The 27996-nt window shown below is 42.7% G+C and overlaps 1 protein-coding gene and 1 long non-coding RNA gene across 2 annotated transcripts in view; one reads left to right on the top strand and one right to left on the bottom strand.

The window, feature by feature from the left end:
* Positions 1–27996, bottom strand: part of prr12b (proline rich 12b) — a 104904-nt gene that overhangs the window by 43406 nt on the left and 33502 nt on the right.
* LOC112846737 (uncharacterized) lies at positions 11617–18813 on the top strand. The gene is made up of 2 exons (XR_003219859.1): positions 11617–11859; positions 18526–18813. It is a non-coding gene; the product is annotated as an uncharacterized LOC112846737 (long non-coding RNA).

Here is a 27996-nt window from a genome sequence, read left to right as displayed (position 1 = left end):
ATCCAGGGCACCTGTAGAGATAAAGAAATTAAATACAATAAAATAATAGTCTTGGCGTATTTCCACTACCCGTGAACAGACCACAGAAGAGCAATCATAACCAAAACATCTCGTTAACAACATGCCTGCAGATTCCACTCCCAGAATCCCCCACAGCTAGAAAGCGGCTGTTACAATGCTGTGAATTGATGAAGCTGATAATTCAATTCAATTCAGTTTCGGAGGAGGGGGGTTCAGCTAGCGCCAAATCCCAACAGTTGCTTCAAGGCACTTTATATTGTAAGATGAAGATCCTACAATAGTACTAACATAACATATTTACAGTACTTGACAAGTGAGTGTCACTGAAATATGTATGTGGAGTGATTGAAATCTGTGAGTGCATGCATATTACCTAATTAACATTGAACATTCTGAACAGGCTAGTTACAAACGTACTGCAGATACTGCTGCGTGAATTTTGTGAACAAGTTATGTAACAGATGAGTTGTTGTTTGGGCCGAGAGGCATTTAACAGTAAATTCTTTAACAGTACATATTTGATGTTGTCAACTAACATTACCATAGACATTGAACAATCTAATATCCATGAGCAAAAGCTTACCAGCGGATGGGTGCATCACGCAGTCATGATCCAGCTTCACAGCAGTAGCATCCATATCGCTACCTTCACCAGGCTAAGATGAAGCAGATTGACGTTTATTTGTCATTTCATATAATGACTACTTTTCAGTGGTGGAGTAGAACTATTTTAAGGGAAAAGGCTTGGGACAACACTGCTTTTTTGACAACTGATTGTGCAGCCACTGACATAATCTTTATTAGTTATTGCAATTATGTCTGTTGCATTAGTGCAAGTTCAGCACCTCCTCTCTTCTGATCACCTGTGTCTATTTCTTCTTAATGGCTGTCCCAACCAGGAATGAATGAAAAGATAAGTACGGCTGTTTTTGTGTACAACAAGAACAGCCTGGCATGCTGCAAAACTTTGATATTTACACTCTGCCATTTCTTCTGACCTGCAAAGAAGAAATCTACTATCTACTTATCACTACATTCCAGGAGGTCCTTCTGCTTGTTATGAGCAACTTCCGATAAAAAAAAAAAAGTGTGAAAAACGTCTATTATGTGATAATGCACTGCAGGTTATCTTACAAAATAACATGAAAGTAATGTAATAAGTAATGTAACAAATCCACTACTTTCTCCAGTGAGAAATTAAGTAACATGCCGCATTACTTTTAGGAAAAGTAACAAGTAATGTGAATGAAATTACTGTTTGTTTGTTTGGTTGTTTTAGTAAAGACCCCAATAATATTCATGACATGACAATTATAACTGTATTAACAGTTTAATTTGATTTTATTGTTGTACACCAAAACATTTGGTTACATTAGTAAAATTCATAAAATTGCTACATTTAATCTTTCTGGCTAATTAAAAAAAGTATATTCTCAAAATATAACATTTCTTCATTTCAAAGTGTCTTCTTCAAAATAATTTTCGAGGGGCTTTTTAAAGAGTCTGGTATTAAGGAATTACAAGCTTATAATTCAAGCACGAACCAGGTATTCAGAATCACTGTATGAAAGGTTGTTTTTTTAATTAACTTTTACAAAGACTGTTCTCATCCCATCCCTACCTACCCACCCATGAGTCCTACTACACACTCAGCAAATCCACACTGATAACAAATAATAGAATAGAATAGAATAGAATAGAATAGCCCTTTAATGTGATTGTACATGTATAACAAAATTATAGGTGCTCCACACCAACTGTGCAGGAATAATCATTTTTTTAAAAGACATCAAAAATAAATACCAAACAAAAGCAATATATACAGTCTAGAGGAATATATACAAAACAATAGAAAGGCAAATAAGATTAAAAGGGTGAGTTAACTGTTCCCATACCTTCCAGTCTACTACAAAACAACACGCATGTAGCAAACTTTTCAGCCATCAACTTGTGTGGCACAGATGGGAGTTCTTACTGAAGACTGCCGTTCAGCAAAGTCTTCCCTTTGAGAAGTTCTTCAAGTAAAGTAGACAAACTATCTGCACTATCTTGACAGTGACAGGTAGATAGTGGTGACTATCTAAAAAGAATGACTAGACTTTCAGGAATAGCTCATCATTTGCCAGTACTCTTTCATTCAAGAGCGTGTTAAAACTTCCTCAGAACCAAAGGGTAACACTAGGCACAGAAACTTTGATCCAACTGTGAACACATATTTTCAAGTAACTACAAAAAACTTCTGAAGTCTGAGGTTGGCAGGAAGCTGGATCCTCTTAGGGTGTCCCAGGAGTGAAGGGGATGCTTAGGAGGCCAGTGAAAGTGAAAGCCAGACAGGACACTGGCAACAGCAAAGATGGACCCCCTCAGAAGGCTTGGCTGGCAGCCAGTGTGAAAGAGGTCAGAAACAAAGATGGGACCCCTCAGGAAGATAGACCAGAGAGCAGAGGCTGAGGTGGAACTCGTCTGATGGTCGAGCAACTGCATCATAAGAGACCCTCCGGTCCAGGACCTCTGGAGACCAGGAACTATGTCAAAGAAGAGCTTGGCTAGGGACTGATATCAGCAGAGGTGATGGGGCACAGTGGCTTAGCTGGGGGCTGATGATGGCGACAAGGAAACAGATGATTTGGAAGGAGTGTGGTGATGATGGAGGAGGCAGAACCCCTCCAGAATCTTGGTAAATGGCCTGTCGTTGAGGCGCAAATCCTTGTGCTTTGTGGTGTGGAAATCACAGGCTCATGCTCTGGCAGTGTTGAAACCACAGGTTCTGGCAACGTAGGCTCTGGATACTCAGGACACTCTGAGGATGCAGGATACTCAAGATACTCTGAGGATGCTGGAGCAGGACATGCAGCCAACTCCAGCAAATGGGATACACACAGGACTCAGAGTAAACTTGCTTGGAGGTCGCTGGAGATACCAGTTGAGGTACAGTTTTTATTGAGACCCCAACACAGAGCAACAGTCTCTGGGGAAGACCTGGAGTAACAGTCTCTGATTTCGCCAGCTCAGGGGCAGAAAACAGTTTTTAACAACAAAACTCAGAATTAACACTGACTGGATTAGAAAATAAAGCCTGAATTTTCATGTTGGACTCAAAGATACCCAGCTCATTTTCACAGTCACCAGGCTGTGAACACAAAATACAGCTGGTTTGGAAAAACAAAGTTCACTAACAGATTAGAAAGCTTGGATCACAGAAAACTTCTGTTTTCATCTCAAGCTCACTCTTAGTACTTGAATACTCTTAACAGAGGACACCCGTCATCGTACCATTGTGTGGCAGGCAGGATCTGGACCCAAATGCAGGGCTCGGAAGACAAAAGATAAACTCAAAGTCTACTTTAATGCTGAACGTGTTTTAAAAAATACAATACAGTAGCAAAGCATGAGCAAGGAATACAAAAACTACAAATCTCAGAGGAAACAAAATATAGCGGCACACAATCATGAGGGACAAATGAATAGAGGATGGCTAAGACAATATAGATGTAGCCAGGCAGGTTACGCTTCCTGCTCGGTTCCTCCTCTCTCTCCTTCTTGTGCTGAGTAGAAGTGCACCTACAATTTAATTCCAGCCATTGTGGAGGCAATGACTCCTAGTAGTAGTTGTCTGACAAAAAGTGATTTCCAGTATTTGCCAAAAAGTGACTGCTCGTATTTAAACTGCTATAAATAACTCGTTGCTGCTAAAAATAAATTGTTGGCCTATACATTGAAACCTATGTAAAATGTGCCCGTCATGAAAGTACACATTTTACATGGTCAAGTTATATTCAGTCACAAACATTCTTGTCATAAGGTAGAAACCAAATAAGCTTTTGGCAAAGTGACTTTTAACTCGATAAAGGATCTATAAAAGTCTTACTAACATCAAATGTTTTTAAGCGTGATCTCACCAAGAGGGTCGCTGAAAGATATTTTAAGAGTCCAAAAAGTTATATTAAATATAGCTATATTACATTATGTTATCATGACATATTTTGCTCCAAGCCCTGGAGTGCCAGCCTGTACAACACAGGGGCTAGGCTGCAGAGATAAAGTGCTTGTGTTGCTTCCTTCTTACAGCTCAAAGTTACTCCCCAAGTGGCAAGGACTCTTCATGGTCACACGATGAGTGGGGAACGTTGACTATGAAGTGGTGGGGTCAGACAGGGGAGAAGTCACACAGGTTTATCAACTCAACCTCCTCAAAGCAAGGAGAGGATGAAACTGCTTCCCTGGTGAGCCTGGTGAAGGAGAGAGATGAGTTGCACCATACATACCTTTTTCCGTCGTGATAGCCAGCTCACACAGGCCCAGAGAGTGAATGTTGCTGCATTGCATTTTGTAGATGCGTTCTCCCCCCTGCACAGCTGTTCCACTCTCACAGAGTACCATTTTTGAACGTGTCCTGGTGTGATGGTACGTTTTCAAAATTTTTCAAAATAATTGACTGAGATGGTGAAAATGGGAGTAATAGAAGAGTCAAACAGTGCATGGAAGAAAGATGGGTATCAGAGTGCTGGTGCATAGACCCAGTATTCTGAGTTTATTTTATCTTTCATTCTTTCTTTGTATTGTAATGATTTCAGTTTTATACAGTTTAGTCTTGAGTTTAGTTCATTTTATGTTTTATTTGTAATTTCTGGTTTATGGTCTCTTGTCTTATTAGTGCCTTTGTCTTTGTCTCTGTGTGTCTCGCTCCCTCACCCTGTGTGTGTGTTAGTCGTGTCGGTGAATCCTGTGTGTCATAGTCTGCGGTCCCATGTGTTTCTTTGTTTTATTTTGACAGTCTCTCATCCTGTTTTCAGTTTTGCTTCCCCTGACTCATTATGTCTATATGTTCTCATGTGTCTCTACTTTCCCTCATGTGTATTTGTGGTATTAATTCCCTTTTGTCCCTTGTCGGATTGTCTGCTTTTCCCGTTTCCTGTTCCAGGTTTCATGTTCAGGTTTTGTGTTCAGGTTTTCATATTCTATGTTCCTAGTCTCAGGTATTTTGTTTTCCTAGTTTTAGTTGTAGGTAGTTTAGTAGTGGTTTTCTTCTGCCTTTTCTTTCATATCTTGCATCAGCCACTAATAAATGGCTCGCCTTCCACAAAATCTGTTGCCGCAGACCGTGACAATGGGTCTATAAGGTTCTCTCTTGACTACTACAAGGTGAATGAGTTGCCACAGTTTGTTGCTTATCCCATGCCCCAGGTGGACGAGCTCCTGGATCGGTTAGGCACTACTGATGTTTTCGTGATGCTAGATTTAACCAAGGACTACTGGCAGATTCCCTTCTCTCCAGAGTTCAAGGAGAAAACACCACTCTCCACTTGGTACAGTTTGTCCCAATTTCTCAAACTTCTGTTCAGTTTGCTCGGAGCTCCAGCCACTTTCTAGCATTTCATGGACCAGATGATGTGTCCCCAAGCTGCATATGTGATGCTGCCACTTGGATGATGTCATCATCCACAGTGACACCCAGGCGGAAAATATGCAGCGAGTGGTCGTGGTTCTGGAGACTCTGACACACACAGGGCTCATAGCCAACCCAAAGAAGTGTGTGGTTGGACAGAGTGAGTTACAATATCTAGACAATATCTATATCTACAATATCTAGGGTACCAATTGGGAGGACTGATAAAACAGCAGCAATTGCATCTTGCCTGCGTCCCAAGCCCAAAAGAGAGGTTAGATGGTTCTTGGGGTTGGTAGGTACTACCAGCAGTTTATGCCTGGTTCCAAGGAGCTGACAAGGATCTCAACTGACTTCAATCGAAAGACGAGTAAGCTTGGCTGGATGGCCCCCCCAGGTTTTGTCGCAGGGAGTGGTCTGTGGCTCATCTCCTCGGAGGGGTGGTGCAGTGGGTTCAGGGGGCAGCACTAGGGAGGGGAGGCTGGCAGGGCAGCTGGTGCTGATCAGACAATCAGACACTCTCTTTATCAGGAAGTCAGTGGGACAGGAGGGAATGCCGTCCCAGGAGTTTGATAGCAGAAAACCTGCACCAATAATCTCACTAAAGAAAGCACTAAATGAAAAATCACCAATTCTGCAACACTGTGTATGTGTACGTGTCCTTGTGTCACTGAAGTAAAACTAAACATAAGACACAGTGAACAAGAATTACCAAGATAAACCAGGAAGACTCCTCAAAGTATTACTGGAGCCCAAAATAATGCCATCCAGAGTAAGCAGAGACCTGGTGGGGGAAAAAAAATGAATGGTGGCTCAGAATTATAGGAGTGATCGTGGCTCAAGAGTTGGCAGTTCGTCTTGTAAATGGAAGGTTGCCGGTTCGAGCCCCAGCTCGGACCGTCTCAGTCGTTGTGTCCTTGGGCAAGACACTTCACCTACCGCCTACCTGTGATAGCCAGAGGGGCCGATGGTGCGATATGGCGGCCTCACTTCTGTCAGTCCGCCCCAGGGCAGCTGTGGCTACAACTGTAGCTTGCCTCCACCAGTGAGTGAATGAATAGTGGAATTGTAAAGCGCTTTGAGGGTCTCGAAAAGCGCTATATAAATGCAATCCATTATTATTACTAATTAAACAAATATTTTTGAAGCTTAAATTACACCAAACAATTGATGGATAACACGTCTGCATAATCATTTCCAACCTTCTGAAGGCCAGCGAGGACAATTAGGATGCTCTCCAGGAATACACTAACTAGTGCTTCGACGTTATAGTCACGAAGAAGGCACAGAGTTCCTCTTTCCAAGAACGAGACGCCATGTTCCAAGAGAAACTGCCCAGAAGACTCCCCCAAAACAACATCACCACCCGGTAAAGACATTGGCGACATTCTGGACTCAAGCGATAAGAGATTTTCCAGCTTCGTCTCGAAGTTGTCTCTGGTTGAAATTCTACACTGGGAATTGGAATCCCTAAGGGAATCTTTGGAATTCAGCTGCTTCCTGCTGACCAGATCTCGCTACAGGGTCAGTTCTCTAAGAATGTCACCCAGGTCAGTGAAGAAAATAAAAACATAAATGTCTTCTAACTCCAGGCCCATAGTATGAGACATAACCTGGTGTTTTCAGGCATCATAGAGTCTGCTGAGGAGGAACCAGAATTTACCATTAAAACCTTCATCAAGACCCCCTGAAGCTTTCAGATGGAAGAACATCACCTCCCACCAGGTCCATCGCCTGGGAGCTAGGAGGCCTGAAGTCCAAAGACCGCGTGGCCAAATAAGAACACTTCAAGCAGAGGAAGAGTCACGGCAGGGAGCTGAAAGGAACGGACTTTAGCGTAAATGACCAGTTCCCCAAAGAGATCCTGGAGCAATGCAAGGTCCTGTTGCTTGCTCATAGGGGGTCATATGGTTGGTTTTTCTCTATGTATTATTGTAGGGTCTGCCTTACAATGTAAAGCACGTTGAGGCGACTGTTGTTGTGATTTAGCGCTGTATAAATAAATTGAATTCCCAGTTCAATGAAGCCTCAGTCAGAAGAGCTCCCATGCTGTCATCACCATGGACCAGTTCCATGTATCCACGTAGAACTCTAGCTCCACCACGACTCCAGTGTCACTCCCTGGTTGTATTAATGCCACTCCAGATTAGAATCCACTACATTTATTTCTCCTCCTCTTCCCTTATTATCTATCTAGGCTATTCTTGTCAGTTCCTTAATTCAACATGATGTCATATCACCATCAGTCTCCGCAGCATAACGGTGGCAGTTACAATGTTCTTGTTTCTTTCATCCCTCCGTCTTGCCCCTTTGCATGTTTCTTCTGCCTTCTCTCACTGCACCAATAAGCTGTTTTCCTACTTGGTCACATACAACTTTCCACTAAGATTATGGGCTGTTCATTACTCTTTTTCTTTTTCACTCTCTCTCACTCCCAAACCTTTCTCAATTAGTTTTTCTTTCTTTCTTTTTTTTTGCTTCTGCACCCTTGATCTTTGCACAGAGATTATTTCATCTGCTTGCACATGCACACTCAGCATCAACATATTCACTACAGTCTCACAGCACACACGGACTCACACACAGGCACACACATGCTCGCTCATATAACTTAATGTGCACATATATAATCAGACAACACCAAGCACCACATATGGGTCTTGAATAATCTGAACATTAGCTACATACACACAACACTGGGCACACTGAGGTTTATTACATGGAATATGTGTGAAGCTGGCTCCAGGGAGAGGAGGTTAAAGATATTTAACCAGCTTTAAAAACTACAGGCAGACATTTTTTTATTACAAGAGCTTCATAGACCTGTGACAGCTACAGATGAACCTAAAACACCTGAGTTTCCTAATGTGTTCGCAACTTGCTATGACTCTAGGGAAAGGGGAGTAGTATTAAAAAATGTTAATTTCATATTTCTTAACACAATTATTTATCCAAAAGGGTAACTTTCTAATAATTAAATTATTTATACATAACAAAAAGTTACGTATTGTAAATATATATGGCCCAAATGTTGATGATCCCTCATTCTTCCACATTTAACTGCACTCTCTGAACACCGACATTCCTCACTTGTTTATGGGGGTGATCTCAATTTTGGATTAAATGAAGAAATGGACAGACTCAGTACAGCTGAAACTCAGTGCAATTAAAGACTTTGCAGCACACAGCCATCTCTTCACCTCACCCGTAGGGAATATACTTTCTTTCACATGTCCATCACTCTTACTCTCATCTGGATTATTTCCTAGACAGCAGCTCACTGTTAAGTGACATTTCAAACACTGAAATACACCCTATAGCTGCCAGCGATCATGGTCATGTGTCTTTAAACTAGTAATAAGATCATTCAAAATCTGGAGATTTAATCACAATTGCTTACCCCTCCTGTTATGAAACAGCATTAATGAAGGTTATGTCCTTTTAAAAATCTAAAAAAAAAATAGTTTTTTAGGCATAAGTATTTTTTCAGTATGAAACCTTTTGTGCTTGGCTTAATAAGGGTACTCAGAAGTGACCTCGGTGAAAATACACAGTGAAATAGAGGAGGGTGTGTCTGAAGATGAAGACCATCTTTAAGTCAGTTCTGAGTCTGATGATTCTGATCATGAGCCATATGAGGTAGCTGCTATTCATATTCCTCCAAGCAAGGCATTTACATCAAAAAATTGTGAAATGCAGTGGTCTTCATCCCCAGATTGTCATGGTCCTGGGACTTGTACCTGGTATTTTGTGTTTGCCTTTATTGTTGTCATTTGATGTTATTATGTTTTAGATCCACTATTTATTCGAAGGGTCCCTAGGTTATTCTGTTTAGATGTTGCTTATTAGATTTCCCCTCGTGTCTTTACCTCCTGTATCCCCCCTCCGTGTATCTGTGAGTTCCCATGCCTCGTTTCTCCTCGTTGTGTTTTCCCCAGCCCGCTATGTCTATGCTCTCCCTGTGTTTTCTCTTCCCCTCCAGTCTGCGTCTCTGTGTACTTCCTGTTTTACTTTGATAGTCTCCCGTCAGTGTAAGTCACGTTGTGTTTGCTCCTGCTCTGTCTCGTTAAGATTATTGGTGTCACTTGTGTTCCCCGTGTGCTCCCACGTCCCTCGTTATCCTTCTGTGTATTTATGTCTGTGTCTCCCTCAGTTCTGTGTCGCGTCCTCCCTCAAGCTGTGTGATTTTCCCCGTGTCTCTCCATGAGTTAGAATTTCCCAGTTTTTGCCTTCTTCAGTAAATAAAGCTACAGTTTGAGTTTAAGTTTTATTTGAGCTTGCATTTGGGTCCAATTCCTGCCTGGACACAGCTATCATGACACAAATATGCATCAGGCAAAACTGTCTGCAGAGAACATAATAACGACAGTGCCATGGCCCACTAGGATGGCCGTGACTCGTGTGACAGACATCAAGTCAGCTTTTGAGCTTGTCATGCACAACTCAATACAGAAAATCATTCTTGAAATGACAACTTTAGAAGGAAGGCATGTTTTGGGGGAGAAGTGGAAAGAGCTGGATACAAGCACAGAGCATACAGAGAAACGTGCTAAACTGAATCAATTTCAGCTTTTGTTTTTCATCATGTATATTTTATTAATTATTCAATTCAATTCAATTCAATTCAATTTTATTTATATAGCGCCAAATCACAACAAAAGTCGCCTCAAGGCGCTTTATATTGTACAGTAGATAGCACAATAATAAATACAGAGAAAAACCCAACAATCATATGACCCCCTATGAGCAAGCACTTTGGCGACAGTGGGAAGGAAAAACTCCCTTTTAACAGGAAGAAACCTCCGGCAGAACCAGGCTCAGGGAGGGGCGGCCATCTGCTGCGACCGGTTGGGGTGAAAGAAGGAAAACAGGATGAAAGACATGCTGTATCTTTGCCACACAGGTGTAGATACTGTAGGTGCAGTGAATGCTTAAATTGTATTGATTAGAATATACTGCCTTCACAGAGACTACAGCCCTGGAGTCTTATTGCCCCAAAAAGGGGAAAAATGTTGTGCTCATGAGCACTTAGCACAAAAATGCTGAAATCCGCACACGAGAGGACCAGAAACCAACTATGATCCTGACTACAATGCCACCAAAGGGGGGGTGGACAACTTGGACCAAGTCACAGGGTCCTACAGCACCAAGCGAATGACTGAACAATGGCCACTGGTCATCTTTTACAACATGATCGATGTATCAGCCTACAACACATTTGTCATTTGGACAGAGGTCTTTCCTGAGTGGAACGTGCCAAAGCTGAAGCGCGTCTTCCTTGACGAGCTCGGGAAGGCGCTTGTGGTACCGCATATACAACGGAGGCAGCACATGCCAAGGACCCCAGCTGCAGCAGCAGCAGTGAGGGAGATCCAGGAGAGGACTTTACCTAGTACACCAGTGCATGAGGTAAGAGTGTGTGTGTGTGTCTTTGGATCAGCAAAAAAAAAGAAGTAATCATAATCCTCTTCTTTCTAGGTTGCTGCTGGGGGAAAGAGGAAGAGGTACGAGGTCTGCAAGCCATCTGATGATGTCAAGACAAGCATGACCTGTGTAAAATGTGCAAAATTCATTTGCACAAAACACTCTGTGATGACATGTCGCTCATGCGCTATGTAGACACATGCACCTGGTTTATTTCCACCTATTAATTTCTGGTTCTAAACATTGCATAGTGTTTATGTGACGACATATCACTTCTGTGCTGTGAAGACTCACAGACACACACACTCTTTTCATATTGCAAATCTCTTATTTTGATCAGAGACAGTGCTTAAATAAAGTTTACTTTCACTACGAATCCTCTGTAGTCGGTAGTTTTGATTTTAAGTCAGCGGGTCAGATTGACACAGAACAGAAGAGATGTCATATGTTACTTTATCTACATCACTACATAAAAAGAACAAAAATAAAATTTGAAAATAATCAATGTCATGTAAAACTACAGTGTTTTATATGTAGGTAAACTCAATTCTTAGTACAAAGACTTTACTTGCAATATTTTGAACAACATAAAAAAATCAGGTCAATTTCTGGCTTTTATGTTAAAAATAAATAAACAAAAAACAACTATATGTGCTACTTAACTTGGAATGTAGTACATTATCCTGAAAGAGAAAACAACACTTTCAGGGACTTTTACAAAACTTTATATTCACCACAGATAACCCCAGCAAAAGAGGTAATTGATTGGTTTCTTGATACCTTAACCCTCCCGAAAGTACCAGACATGCAAGGACTGGCACTGGATTCACTGGTGACGTCAGGTGAACTCCAGGAAGCCCCGAAAAGCATGCCCAATAAAAGGCTCCAGATGGACTTCCAGCAGAATTCTGTGAAGAATTCAGGAGAATTCTGGCACCAACATTCCTCGGAACACTGCAAATCAAGGAAAATGGCCGACTACCACCAACTATGAATTCATAAACTTTCTGTTAATGTGGCAGCACGAGGTGGAAATAAAGTAAATACTCTTCAGTTTTAAAAAGACAACGCCACCCTGGGAATTTCACCCAGAGAATACTGGAAGTAACACTAAATCACCAAAAAGGCACTTAGGTTCGCTATACTCAGTACAGAGACGAGGTTCAATGATAAACAAGTTGACAATTTATTAATAATTATTTAAAACACCGTATAAAAGCACAATCATAAATATCCATGTACAAATATGCTTAAAAAGGTATTCAGAGCTGAGGCTTACCAGTGGAGGGGCAGGGATGCCACAAACAAACTAAAAAGAAAACACACCAAGACACAAGTGCAGCACACTATCACACACTCACACTAATAAACTAAACAAGGCAGGTGTGTACACGCAAAGGATCCCACCACCAAGGCACCCTAGTCTCCTCCACGTCGGCGCTCCGCATCTGAATAAAAGAAACAAAGAAAATTTTAATATATCACAACAAACTAATGTGTAACGCTGGGGGATAACCCAACTGCAGGACCACACTGGTGATCTACAGCTAGAAAAAGGGCCTCCCACCAGTGGCGTAACAAAAATCCAAACTACAAATCAAACAACAGGAAAACAACATACAATCTGGATAAAACTCTAAAATCTGGAGCAAACGGAATCACCGTATTGCTCCAACTTGCCGTCTGCACGACTACAAGTTAACGGTCAATCAATATGCACGCCAGCTGACTCCCATAACCGGCATGCATATGGCCGCTGTCCACGCCGACGTCCACTGTAAAAGCTGGCAGCAGCAGGAAAAGAAATCTCGCAACGGGAACAGACGGTAAAAGCACAGCAAAGCAAAGCAAAACAAAGCAAAACAGCAGCACTTCAGTTCACGTAGCTTGGCGCAAAACTCAGGCCCACACTTCCGAGTAAGCCGTGTCATAGAACGTGAGCAGAATGGCTCAGAGGAGACTTCTACAGCTACGACCAGCCGCGATGGAGGCTTCTGAAGAGTAACCCGCAAATGATCTCTACGACACCAAAGGGAAGTCAGGTGACCAAAGGGGAGATCACAGGTAAGCGATCCAGGGACGCTCAAATGGCCACTATTTATACTAGCGCCCCCTAATGCGCCAGGCTGAAAGTGGGTTGGACCGAGGGATAACATTCATCCTGCCACAATCTACCCCTCCTTTTTGCATCGTCGCCCCGACGATGGATTACAAAGACACCCAGGTTAATCCCAAGGCCTAAAAAATGCAGAGACAGCATGTACCCTAAGCTCAGAAATAGAGTTAGCAGCCCCTTGTGCCACCTCCCCTGTTGGTCTTGGGAGATGATGGATGTTTGAATGCTGGCCAGCCGTGGACCGGGCTGTTTTTCGCACCACCACATTTCTTGTATCAGAACTCGTAGAGGGAGCAGGAAGAGAGCTAGATGGAACTGGTGCTGCACTCGGAGTAGCTGTACAAGTGGCTGGAACATCGGAAGTTCGGTCTTCTGGCGGGAGCAACAACTCAGAGCTACTTGGAATCACTGCCACTGGGCTGTAAGATGGTAAAACATTTACTTCAGGAGCTCCTACGCTCAGGAATAGCAGGTCACTGTCACTTGATGAGTCATGTTCTGGTGATGATATTTCTGGTCCATGTGGGCTACTGCTTGGAGCAGGCCCTTCTGATGGTGTAGCTGCCATTACCACAGCCTTCAACAAGGTACGATGAACATGCTTCACGGTGCTAGGATCATCTGCAGGTGCAATGGTATATACTGCCCCACCTCCTTTAGGTGCCTTCAGGATCCTATATACCGCTGGCTTCCATCGATCTTGGATTTTGCATCTCCCTCTTCCACTCAAATCACGCAGGAACACCAACTGCCCGTCGTTCAAGGGTGCCTCTTTCACATTTTTATCATGGTGCCTTTTTCTGCGGTCGGCAGCCAGTTGCAGTCGTTCCTTGGCTCCTTCATGTACAACCTGTAGCCGGGCTTGATGCTCCTGAATCCACTCGTGCACATCTCCACCGATGGGGTCCGGTACTCTGCCCAACAGAAAGTCCACTGGTAACCTGGGTTCTTGCCCAAACATCAATAAGAATGGAGTTTCCCCAGTAGCCTGATGGGGAGTGGTGTTATAACAGTAAAGTAACTGGGGCAAACATACATTCCAGTCTCTTTTTCTGGATACTGGCAGGGTCCGCAACAAATTGTGCAAAGTCCTATTAAAACGTTCGCACTGACCATTTCCAGCCGGATGATAAGGAGTAGTATGGGACTTCTCAATACCATAAAACTTGCAGAGCTGCTGGATCAGGGAGCTTTCAAAGTTACGACCCTGATCGGAATGAATACGGGCAGGTACACCAAACTTCGAAAACCACTCAGTTACGAGAACCTGGGCCACTGTAGCTGCACATTGGTCACGAGTGGGGACAGCCAATGTATACTTGCTGAAAACATCGGTCATTACCAAGACGTTCTCCAGCCCATTCCGGGAAGGTTCAAGCAGGGTGTAATCAATGGCCAAGATTTCATTTGGTCGAGAAGCCAACAAATGTCCCATGAAACTTTGAGCTGCTGGTTGGGTGTCTTTTGCAACTTGGCAACGTTCACATCTCTGACACCAGCGAGCTACCTCAGCAGACATACCTGGCCAGTAGCACCGTGAGCGGAGAAGCGCTAGGGTCCTTTCCACACCTTGATGGCCGTGGTCCTGATGAACATTAGTCAACACCTGCTCAATTAGTGCACTAGGCAGCAAAAGCTGAAGTACCACCTCGGCACCATCAGGGCGATGAACCTGACGATACAGAACTCCATCCCTTTCAATCAGACGATCCCATTGTCGTAGCAGCACCAGAGCAGGTGGGGCAAGCTGCTGCCGCTCCTCAAAGCTGGGTCGCTGCTTCCGTCTCCAGAACACCAGGATCTCCTTTATCACTGGGTCGACCTGTTGGAGGGTATGAAGATCAGGAGTAGTGAGATGGGGCAAAACTGTAATGGCAGCTTGTGATACCTCAGCTGGTCCCAGCCGCAAGGCTTGTTGAAGAGGTTCGGGCAAGGCTGTACCAGGAACCATGGCTTTAATTTCCTGAGGATCAGGTGAATGCTGGCGAGATAAAGCGTCTGCATTCTTATTACTCCTTCCTGACCTGTACTTTAAGTCGAAGTCAAACGAAGCGAGCTGAGCTGCCCAACGCTGTTCAGTAGCCCCAAGTTTAGCAGAAGACAAATGACTAAGGATTGTTGTCGGTGTAAACAATACACTTGTGGCCCAACAAGTACTCTCTAAACTTCTCAGTCATGGCCCACTTAAGTGCCAAAAACTCCAGCTTCATTGAGCTATAATTTAGCATATTGCGCTCAGTAGGCCTCAAACCCCGACTGGCATAGGCTATTGGCCTCACCTTACCTCCCTGCTCCTGGGAGAGCACCGCCCCTAGGCCGCCATGGCTGGCATCCACTTCTAAAATAAAAGGCAAAGAGAAATCTGCATAAGCAAGCACTGGTGCTGTTGTCAGTTTAGTCTTTAATGCCTCGAAACTTTGAGCACACTCTGCAGTCCAGTTCTCCGCTACACCATGCTCTGACCTCTTTGATTTTCTGCCTCCCCACTCTGCCACCAGTCTATGCAGAGGTGCCGCCAACTTGGCAAAACCCTCTACAAAACGGCGATAATAGCTGGCAAACCCAAGAAAGGAGCGTAGTTCCGAAACAGTCTTAGGAGGCTGCCAGTTAACCACCACTTCCACCTTGCTAGGGTCCGTGGAGACGCCCTGATCGGAGATGACGTGGCCCAAGTAGCAAACCTCCCGCTGGAAAAAGGCACATTTGGCAAGCTTTGCTTTCAAACCCTCCTGCTGAAGCCGACCTAGCACCACATCCAGCCGCTCAAGATGTTGCTGTACTGTTGATGAAAAGATTACAATGTCATCAAGATAGAGAAGCAGAGACTGGCACTGTTGATCACCGAAAAGGCGTTGCATTAGTCTCTGGAAGGTGCTAGGGGCATTACAAAGCCCAAATGGCATTCGGTTCCACTCAAATAGGCCGAAAGGAGTACAGAAGGCAGTCTTGGGCCTATCCTCTTCTGTAACTGGGACCTGATTGTAGCCACTTGCTAAATCCATGGTGGAAAACCAACGGGCACCAGTCAGCGCATCTAGGGATTCTTCAATGCGCGGCAGGGGGAATGCATCTTTCCTTGTCTTGTTGTTCAATTGCCGATAATCAACACACATGCGCGGGCTGCCATCCTTTTTCTTAACGAGCACGATGGGAGAAGCATAGGGGCTGCTACTCTCTCTAATCACCTTGGCCCCTAGTAACTGATTAATATGCTCTTTCACAACCTCATACTCTGAAGGGGGGATGCGCCTATAACGCTGCCGCACGGGGATATCATCTAAGAGCGGAATGTCATGGGAGATCAAATTAGTGCAACCCAAATCAGTGTCATGAGCAGAAAAGACCGAGCTGTATTTCTTAAGGAGAGACCTCACCTGTCCCTGTTCCTCTGCTGACAGTTTAGACAAATCAATCCCTTCCATCTGATCCTGCACAGTAGGAGTGGCGGTGTGAGATGCCATTGTGGCTATGTTAGGGGGTATTTCTGTCACACCAGCAGGCAAACTGACCACATGAACATCTTCCAGGGTCCCTATAACGGTCCTGGGATGAAGCAAGACCGCCGTGGTCCCTACATTAACAACTGGTATGTATGCAGTACCTCTAACCACTCGAACCAATGCAGGGGACGCTAAAAGTCCAGCAGGCAAGTTAACATCATTAGGTTCAAATAACACGGTGGCACCTGAATATTGCTCAGAACAGGTGGCGGCCACTATTTTCATTACACCACCCGGAATGCAACATGCTTGCTTACCTCTCACTCTCACATGGCCAGACAAATCCAGTGGGGCTCTGATACTAACATCATGGCACTTTTGCAGCGCATGCACAAGGGGTTTAGGGGCCTCTGTGACAGAGCCCAAACTAAACAATGCTTCACCATGTTGCCCAAAAAGCTCGTGGTAACACTTCCGAATGACATTCATCCCCAATACACCCGGAACCGTGGAAGGTCCTGCACCTGGAGGATCTTTAACGATCAACACACCACACTGAGGAAGAAACTTATCACAAAGCTCTACACTTAGCTCAATATAGCCAAGGTAGGGAATGGACAAACCATTAGCCGCTTTAAGCTGCAACCAATGACAAGCTTGGAGACGCTCTTGACCCCAGGACTCAAAATGCTGGCGGAAAAAGCTTTCAGTAATGGTAGAGACCATGGACCCCGTATCAACCAAACAAGATACTTTTATACCGCCCATGTCCACATCTATATGCGGACAGGATGAAATTAATTTGGAGACTGCCTCTGGACCATTAGAAACAACCCTTGAGCCAATAGACACCCCACCCGAACTGTGGCTCGGCAATACGGAGGGTGCTAGTTTTCCGAAGCCATATTTAAAGGAGAGTGCCTGCGATTATGCAGAGGGGCCTGCGAAGGAGGCCGGGAACGAGGAACACGTTCCCCATCACACTCCCGAGCAAAATGTCCAGGTTGCTGACAACGTCGGCATATAATGGACTCGCTCCGTCCTGAGCGAGCCATTCGATGAGGGCCCTGCAATCGAGCAATGCTCTGAGTGAGCTGATTAAGTTGCTCCTGCTGGCGCTTTAACAATTCCTTCATCTCACTCATCTCAGACAAATGGGTGGACTGGGCTATTCCCGAAGGACCGCTATGGACCCCATACTGGATGCCATAGACAGAGGGAACAGAACTGCTTCTATGTCTAACGCCACTAGGCAACCCTTCACGTTCCCACCTAATAGCTTCCCCTCTAATCTCCAGCAATGTCAGTGTTGGCTGCCTCCTTACTAGCTGCTTTAACTCCCGCCGCAAGGTACTGTCTAAGACCTGTTCAACAAATTGATCTCTTAATAAAACATCAGCATTGGGCATGCCATTGGGGGCACTTGATTTAACTTTTTCCATAAGACCCAAGAGAGCGAGGGAAAACTCTTGCAGTGTCTCACCTTCCTGCTGTTTTCTAGAGAAGAAAGCTTCCTGCAATGCTACATAGGAGTCTGAACAGCCATAAAGTTCTTGCAATATGGTGATTATCTTAGCGGGATCAGTCCTCTCTGCACTAGAGCAATATTTGATCTCCTCACGTGCTTCCCCTTCCAGGTGGTCAAACAGGAAAAATGCTTTATCAGCTAAAGACAAATGACGTACCCTAGCACAAGCTTCTATTTCTTCCAACCATTCATTCAACCCTATACCCGATTTTCCTCTAAACATAGGGCATTTTCTGTCACGGGGCACAAAAACTAGTCTCTCTGCTACAGAGACACTAGCAGTTGGGGGGTTAACAGATGATGCAGTTGAAGTAGAAGGTGTAGCACTAGTACCTGACCCAACAGCCCTCTCCTGATGCAGCCTGTCATTGTCTGCTTTCAGCTGCGCGATCAAGTCCCTGAGTTCCTGTAACTCTTCCTCCATCTCTGTAACACAGCTGTGGAATCCCACACCAAAGTAGCTGCTGCTTTGCTTTTATCCTACACAAAATAAATTTAAAAAGAACAGTTTACATTACACCAGATAATAAAAATATAAACAAAGGAACACACGTCTCTGTTTTTAAAGAGTATATCCTGTCGACAAACGCCAAGTTTGTGGCAGCACGAGGTGGAAATAAAGTAAATACTCTTCAGTTTTAAAAAGACAACGCCACCCTGGGAATTTCACCCAGAGAATACTGGAAGTAACACTAAATCACCAAAAAGGCACTTAGGTTCGCTATACTCAGTACAGAGACGAGGTTCAATGATAAACAAGTTGACAATTTATTAATAATTATTTAAAACACCGTATAAAAGCACAATCATAAATATCCATGTACAAATATGCTTAAAAAGGTATTCAGAGCTGAGGCTTACCAGTGGAGGGGCAGGGATGCCACAAACAAACTAAAAAGAAAACACACCAAGACACAAGTGCAGCACACTATCACACACTCACACTAATAAACTAAACAAGGCAGGTGTGTACACGCAAAGGATCCCACCACCAAGGCACCCTAGTCTCCTCCACGTCGGCGCTCCGCATCTGAATAAAAGAAACAAAGAAAATTTTAATATATCACAACAAACTAATGTGTAACGCTGGGGGATAACCCAACTGCAGGACCACACTGGTGATCTACAGCTAGAAAAAGGGCCTCCCACCAGTGGCGTAACAAAAATCCAAACTACAAATCAAACAACAGGAAAACAACATACAATCTGGATAAAACTCTAAAATCTGGAGCAAACGGAATCACCGTATTGCTCCAACTTGCCGTCTGCACGACTACAAGTTAACGGTCAATCAATATGCACGCCAGCTGACTCCCATAACCGGCATGCATATGGCCGCTGTCCACGCCGACGTCCACTGTAAAAGCTGGCAGCAGCAGGAAAAGAAATCTCGCAACGGGAACAGACGGTAAAAGCACAGCAAAGCAAAGCAAAGCAAAGCAAAACAAAGCAAAACAGCAGCACTTCAGTTCACGTAGCTTGGCGCAAAACTCAGGCCCACACTTCCGAGTAAGCCGTGTCATAGAACGTGAGCAGAATGGCTCAGAGGAGGCTTCTACAGCTACGACCAGCCACGATGGAGGCTTCTGAAGAGTAACCCGCAAATGATCTCTACGACACCAAAGGGAAGTCAGGTGACCAAAAAGGAGATCACAGGTAAGCGATCCAGGGACACTCAAATGGCCACTATTTATACTAGCGCCCCCTAATGCGCCAGGCTGAAAGTGGGTTGGACCGAGGGATAACATTCATCCTGCCACAATCAACTTAATTTTCTTTCTTTTTTTTTTCTTTTCCATCCCCCAGTCTTTTCCATAAAGTTCTAATAAAATGCGGCTATCAAGTGGGCCATTATAGTGAATCCCGTAATGCTCCACTTGTGAAAGTAAACTGTTTGGCATTTTTTGGGCTTCAGGCAACTATTCTGATTGCTACGCTGCTGGAAAAGGGGTTGGCCGGTTTATGAGAAGAAAATTACAAGACATTCATGCCTAAAGAAATGCCTGTAGTTGGACTCATTTGTGATATCAGGTTTCATAAATTAAAGTTGGATGTAGACCGGTCTCGAGTGGTTGCCTGACCGAGCAACAGGCACCAGGCCCCGCCAAGTAGTCACCGGGAGTGAGCTGGTACATACCTGAGCGCCCAGCCCCGGACACCAAGAACCACCGACGCCTGAGGGCATCGGTTACCAGCAGGGAGTGTGGTGAGGGGAGATAGGCCTTTGGAGGGCCTGGGAGTTCCCAGAGAGGTGGAGTGTAAGACCCGAGGGCCTTGAGGGTGGGCACGTTAATAATCGTACTGAATAATCTGAAACTCTTGAAAACCAGTTTATTAGAGTAATTACCTCAGAAAGGTTGGTTTGTGAGTTTTGGAAAAAAAGCAACACATCATCCGCATAGAGACTGATTTTTTGTTCTACATTCTTACATTTTATGCCCTTAATTGTTGTAGCCTGTCTAATTGCTGCTGCTAGTGGTTCGATAAAAATTGCAAACAGTGAAGGGAAGAGTGGGCATCCCTGCCTGGTGCCCCTCAGGAGACAGAAGCTGGAGGATGTCTGGTCATTTGTTCTGACACAAGCTGTTGGGGAATTATATAATATTCTTAGCCAGTTTATGAAAGAGTTTCCAAAACCAAATTTGTGTAAAGTTGCAAATCAAAATTTCCAGTTAACTCTGTCAAATGCCTTTTCTGCATCTAGAGATAATATTGTGGTTTCAATGTTTTTACTGTATGAGTAGTCTATTAAATTAAGTAATCTACGTGTATTTGTTGATGAGTGCCTACCTTTTATGAAACCAGTTTGGTCAGGGTGAATTAAAAGGGGGGTTATTTTCTCTAATCTCTTTGAGAGAGCTTTGCAGATTATTTTGAGGTCTACATTAGTAGTAATATACCTGCGGCATTTTTGTGCGTGACCCTCTGTAGTAGGTGGCTTTGCTCGTGCATGTGAGTTCGGGGGTCATATGAGTTCACATGTGTTTAATAGTGTTTTATTTAATGAAACCATTATGTGTTTTAATTAAACTCTTTTTAAAGGATTGTATAGGTCTCAGAGCTCTGTTATTTAGACATAGATGATTTAACTAGTTTAGGGGTATTTACTTTTAATTTAACTAGTTAGGAGCATTTTGCTTTTTCTTTAGTGCTCTGAAACACACAGAGGCTAATAGTTTTTAAACAGAGCACAACAAGCAACATGTATTCTTTTAGAAATAAACAGCGATACTTCTAAAAACCGTGTATTCCCACATAGTCACACTAGCACTGTATCAACCCCACAACGTTCCTTTAATGCAACTAGTCCTATAATTATCTACTAGTCACAAACACCCTGCAACAGTAAGACTTGTTGATTACACATAGATAATTTAACTGTTTTAGGAGCATTTTACTTTTCTTTAGGGCTCTGAAAGACACAGAGGCTAATAGTTTTTAAACAGAATACCACAAACAGCAGGTATTCCTTTAGAAATAAACTTTTCTTGTGATACTTCTAAAACTACATATTCTTAACTCTGCAACAGTTAGACAGAGGGGGTTACAGTTAGGCCCCAATAGTCAACAGAAGAAGTCATAAAACAATAAAAAGAGCCACCCTTATCAAGAACACCCCAGCACACGCACATCCCAACTGTAGTTCCATAGTTTTCCACCTTTTTTTCATTACAAACAGTTCCTTTATCTTATCTTATCATGTCAGAGGTCAACTGAAACCGCGTCCAACTGAACCTCCAAAGGTTTTTCACCTTTTCTTACACCCCCACACCTTTATCTCTACAGGCAGACAATTACACCTCCTAGTGACTAACTGCACCTCTATAGTTTCCACCTTTTTCATTACAAACAGTTCCTTTATCTTATCTTATCATGTCAGAGGTCAACTGAAACCGCGTCCAACCGATCCTCCAAAGGTTTTCAACCTTTTTTCTTTTCACCCCACTCTTTTATCTCTACATCTCAGAGGCCAACTGAAACCAAATCCACCTATATAAAAACACCCCATCAGAGACACAGTATTTTCCTCAGCACTTCACAACTGCCGCAAGGTATATCGTTTTAACTTTTTATTTTTCCCAGACACAGTGGTGTGAGGTAGTTAGCACACAGTTTGGACATGTAGAAAACATCGTTTGTTTGGAACACATCAGCAGAGAGGTAGAATTCATAGCTGTTTATAAGAGTTTAATTTAATCAAATCTCATTTTACAGATCTAAGTGGCTCCTCATCACTAGCCAATTCACCATTTTATTTAAATATCTGAATTTTCGGAATGAGGATCCAAGCGGGACACAGAGGCTGCTAGTTTTAAAACACCAGAATGCAAATATAAATAAAAGCCTGACTATCCTGAGAGCCTAGCCGCAGTGACACCTTTCTTTCAGACGGATGGCTGGATGTGTGTTGGAGCCGACTTTGCTACCCGCACACAGCGTTTCTGACAGTCGGGTGCTGCTTATACAATAGAGAAAAGCAACAACACAGCGTGTTTCTCTGCTCCAAGAAATCCGAGGGCCTTTCACACAGTAAGCATGTCTGTTATACCCAGCGCATAAATGTCTGTGTGTTAGCGCTGATTATTCAAACCCTGTTTAAAATGTGACACGTGTTATCCAAAAACATTTCCTCTAAATTTTGCAAAGTTACTGATTTAAAAATTATATTTTTTTAATTTTTAATTGCATGTCAAACATATGATAGACTCTTGAGCATATTTATATAGCTAATTTCACAATGGTATAACCGTGCTGAATAAAAGATGCCCAAGCACCAAAGCACTCTAATGCAAGCCTCTAAACTGCATGTTGATAAGTGCATGAAGTGTACCTCTACCTCTACACCTGAAAACAGTTTGTATCCAAACTTTGAGGATCTGCTGAATTGTTTTTAATATGGCACTTTTTGATGAACTGCAGATGATGAATTCCTCTTTATTGTAGAAACTGTCCCTAAGCTATTGAGTTCCCTAGCTACATCCTTACTATGTCAGTAAACTTTTTGAAAAGGAAGGTGTTGTAGATTTAAAGAAACATCCTAACTGAAGCAAAGGCAAAAAAATTGGAGTGAATTTTATGTGACTGTTCATATTAAAGCCAACAACAAGTGAAAATCCAAAACCGGCTCCAATCCTTTGTATTAATGATCTCCCCCGCTCTCTCTCTTTGTGTGTGTGTGTGTGTGTGTGTGTGTGTGTGTGTGTGAGTGTGAGATTCTAAGTTGTAAGCAGAACTCTTATGCTCAGCCACAAACATGTTTCCCCACTTTCACAATGCTGAGGTGTCAAATCCACAACCCCCAACAGATGGTTTGTTACACGAGGGTGTGAAGGGCAAGCTTTACTCACACAGCCTCACACACAGTAGATTTTTAAAGTTTTTTGGGGGGGTACAGTGGTTTAGCCACAGATGCAACTTCCACTTTTGATAAAGATCACTCCACCTGCATATTTCTTAAGAAATTAAGCTCTTATTTATAAATGTTTACACAATAATAGACACCGTGTGCTCTGTGACATTATAGTTTTCTACTGCTGCTTCCATTGGTTTGCATTTTAATCTCCCAACCTTTCAGGTTGTTATGAACGACTTATATTTCTAACATTTTGTGATGTAAAAGCGAACCATGTGTTTTTTTATTTTCTGTGTGATGGAAGGACTTAAGACACGAGTTATTTAAACAATTCTAAATGACAGTGTGATGGCCATAGTACTTTATGTGGGCCAAATATGTTAAGGATAATGTTTATCAATGTAAAATTGCAAAGAACCTTTGAATAGATTATAACATTTTGTAAACAGTTACCTCAGATCCTGTACTGTCAGCCCTGTGTATGTAAGGTAAAACTTTCCACAGTAGTTACACACTTAAGTAACTAAACACATAAAGTCACCCTTACCAATAATCCACTGCTCCTTGAAAAAAGTAGCACAAACAGACAACTGACTCAGCAATGATGAGTAGAGCTACCCCGAGGCCAATATTCAAGCGGAAGAAAATTAAAAGTTTTGTGTTTTGTGGCTCGAAAAATTAAAAGTATATTTAATAATACAACAAGACCCGCACCTTCAACACGTGTACATTCAAATTTTGGAACAGGCTCAACAATTGTTCAATAGTTTTTATCCGTTCGAAAAAGTCATTTTATGGCTTTAATGTTTCCAGCTGATAAGGAGAGTGACTGCATTTCAAATGTGCGTCCAAAGGCTTTAAACATCCGCTTTGTCTGTAACGCCAGTATCAAACTACAGAGCATTGTTTTTACTAAAATTCAACATTTTCAGATGAAAATTTGGCTGCTTTTTGTTTTTTCACTGTAACACCCCCCTCAATGCCATTTTTAGGATATTCTTGGTGATCCCATTTTTTCATATTTATGCTTTTGGGACTGAGGGTATCTAATACGTACGTTGTTACTGTGTTTTGCACTACCAGCTGTGAGGGCTCTGCTTTTACTTTGTGCAGTCTGTTTTTATTTTGTCTTGTGAGTGCGTGTTTTTCAAACGAGATCCTACTCAGTTTGATTTTGTTACCACAAACTTTGTGTGAAGTTCACAACAGAGGTAAAGAGATTTAAACACACCTGTTTAAGGAGGCAGCGGTTGGACCATCTGCACAGGACAGGTGAAGCAGAGAGTGTCAGGGGAGATGTGCAACATAAGCAGAGGGAACATTTTACAAGATGATAAATGGCACATTTAGATGATTAGGGATTTGTTGACAAGATTAAAAGACATGGCCGTCAGAGTTCAACAACATTACAGTTTGATTAAATAAAAAGTTTTTAAACTGCACAAGGTTCATTTTCTCCTCTGACAGTAATCATATTAAACATGTCAAGAAAGAAAGAGTACAAAGAAAAATAGTAAATGTGTGTCTAATTCAACTCTTCCTGTGAACCTTATATCATCCTTTAATATGTTTGGTGTTACAAACTTGAAGAAGCACAGAAAAGATCATCAGACATTAATCTAATCAGTTTTCAGCCTTCATGCATATTGAAATGTTGAAATCTTCCCTGCTAAGTGCAGCGTTTAACACCGTTGGCCATAACATTTTATTACAGCTATTATTAAATGGAGAGTCCTCTTCACACACTGAGGTTAATTATGAAGCTCCACAGGCTTCTGTGCAAAGACCAGTTCTGTTTACATTATACGTGCTTTAGAAGACATAGCGTACATTTTCACTGCTATGCAGGTGATACCCACTTTTATTGGTTAAACTGCCGGGATGTCTTAGACACATAATGAGCTTTAATTTCTGCTTCTAAGTTCAGATAAAACTGAGGTTATTGTAACGGGCGTAAAAATCTTAGAAACACTGTGGCTAACAAGATCTTTACTCTGGACCCCAGCTGTAAAACTCAGAAACCAGTCTTACTTGTAACCATCTATCGTCCACCTGGGCCTTACACAGAGTTTCTCTCTGATTTCTCAGACTTTTTATCTGATTTAGTGCTCAGCTCAGATAAAATAATTATTGTGGGTGATTTTAACATCCATGTAGATGCTAAAAATGACAGCCTCAACATGGCATTTAATCTGTTATTAGACTCAATTGGCTTCTCTCAAAATGTAAAAGAACCCACCCACCACTTTAATCACACTCTAGATCTTGTTTTAACATATGGCATAGAAACTGAACATTTAACAGTGTTTCCTGAAAACCCTCTCCTGTCTGATCATTTCCTGATAACATTCACATTTACAATAATTGGTCAATTATGGAGTTCCACAGGGTTCAGTGCTAGGACCAATTCTGTTTACATTATACATGCTTCCCCTAGGCAGCATCATTAGAAGACATAGCATAAATTTTCACTGCTATGCTGATGACACGCAGCTCTATCTGTCCATGAAGCCAGGTAACACACACCAATTAGTTAAACTGCAGGAATGTCTTAAAGACATAAAGACCTGGATGGCCGCTAACTTTCTGCTTCTTAATTCAGATCAAACTGAGGTCATTGTATTTGCCCCTGAAAATCTTAGAAATATGGTATCTAAGCAGATTCTTACTCTGGATGGCATTACCTTGGCCTCCAGTAACACTGTGAGGAACCTTGGAGTCATTTTTGACCAGGACATGTCCTTCAACGCACATATTAAACAAATATGTAAGAGTTTCTTCCATTTGTGCAACCATTTGTGCAACATCTCTAAAATTAGAAATATCCTGTCTCAGAGTGACGCTGAAAAACTAGTTCATGCATTTATTACTTCCAGGCTGGACTACTGTAATTCTTTATTATCAGGATGTCCTAAAAACTCCCTGAAAAGCCTTCAGCTGATCCAAAATGCTGCAGCAAGAGTCCTGACAGGGACTAGAAAGAGAGAGCAGATTTCTCCTGTTTTGGCTTCCCTTCATTGGCTTCCTGTTTAATCCAGAATTGAATTCAAAATCCTGCTCCTCACATACAAGGTCTTAAATAATCAGGCCCCATCTTATCTTAATGACCTTGTAATACCATATCACCCTATTAGAGCACTTCGCTCTCACACTGCAGGCTTACTTGTTGTTCCTAGAGTATTTAAAAGTAGAATGGGAGGCAGAGCCTTCAGTTTTCAGGCCCCTCTTCTGTGGAACCAGCTTCCAGTTTGGATTCAGGAGACAGACACTATCTCTACTTTCAAGATTAGGCTTCAAACTTTCCTTTTTGCTAAAGCATATAGTTAGGGCTGGACCAGGTGACCCTGAATCCTCCCTTAGTTATGCTGCAATAGACGTAGGCTCCCCAACCAATCACAGCAGATGGCCCCGCCCCTCCCTGAGCCTGGTTCTGCCGGAGGTTTCTTCCTGTTAAAAGGGAGTTTTTCCTTCCCACTGTCGCCAAAGTGCTTGCTCATAGGGGGTCATATGATTGCTGGGTTTTTCTCTGTATGTATTATTGTGCGATCTCCTGTACAATATAAAGCGCCTTGAGATGACTTTTATTGTGATTTGGCGCTATATAAATAAAATTGAAATGAATTGAATTGAATTGGATGGCATTGCCTTGAGTCGTCTGTTGTAGTGATTTGGCACATTATAAGTAAAATTGAAGCACACAATCCCGTCGCACAACATCAACATTTATTTATATACAAAAATAAAAATGCCTTTTTACAGAAAAGAATTGTAACTTCACAGTTCATCACCGATTACGTGAGTACATGTTCTTAAAAAATGTGGTAAATGTAGGATACGTTGTTTGGTAAAATGCAGGTTACACATTTTAAGAAAAAAAAGAAAAAATAAGTCTTTCGAAGAAAACATTGGCAGACTCCTTTGTAACACTCTGCGACCATCTGTAGCTGTCTGATTTTCACCATGTCCAACCCTACCAGATTGGTGTATGCCTCAGTGATCGCGTCAAAGACTTTCTTTACCGATTTCAGTTCGTGCAAGAGAGTCTCCACCACCATGCGGACTTTGATGTCCTCCATTTTGATGTTGCGAGCAATCAGCAGCCTTTGAATGGATGGAATGAAACGAGGGGTGAGGAGTCTTTTTCTGATGCTGTGATAATTTTCAGCGTAAAAGTCATCCTCCAAGACTTGCAGACGCTCGTGCTGTTTCTGGCGGGGGTGATCGGACATACAACCGTTGCATTCGTCAGTGAGGTACTTGTTGATTACTAGGTTGACAAGATGATACACCGCGGTTTTCAGTGTTGGGGAGTAACGGAATACATGTACCGCCGTTACGTATTTAGAATACAAAATATGAGTAACTGTATTCCGTTACAGTTACCGTTTAAAAAGGTGGTATTCAGAATACAGTTACTTTGGTGAAATAAATGGATTACATGGCGGTACTTTCCTGTTTCATATTGTCGCGGGTCAGGACTGTTTGGGTTTGTTTGACAGCTGTGTTCTGTTGTTCCAGGCGGCAACGATACGGTTGCCATGGTTACAGGGTGACGCGCTCTCTCTCTGCGTGTTTCCTGGGTGAGAGAGCGCTTTTTTGTTGTTGTTGTTGTGCTAAGCTAAAAGGCAGAATGCTACAGGCATAGCTCTAAAGAATGTAGCCTCATGGACTGCCCATGAGGCTACATTCTTTAGGGCCATGCCTGTAGCATTCCGTGCCGCAGGGAGA

Source organism: Oreochromis niloticus, linkage group LG4 (assembly GCF_001858045.2).
Source record: "Oreochromis niloticus isolate F11D_XX linkage group LG4, O_niloticus_UMD_NMBU, whole genome shotgun sequence".
In the NCBI taxonomy this organism is placed as follows: Eukaryota; Metazoa; Chordata; class Actinopteri; order Cichliformes; family Cichlidae; genus Oreochromis; species Oreochromis niloticus.
The sequence above is the reverse complement of the archived record's forward strand: the minus strand, read 5'-3'. Positions and strand labels throughout refer to the sequence as shown.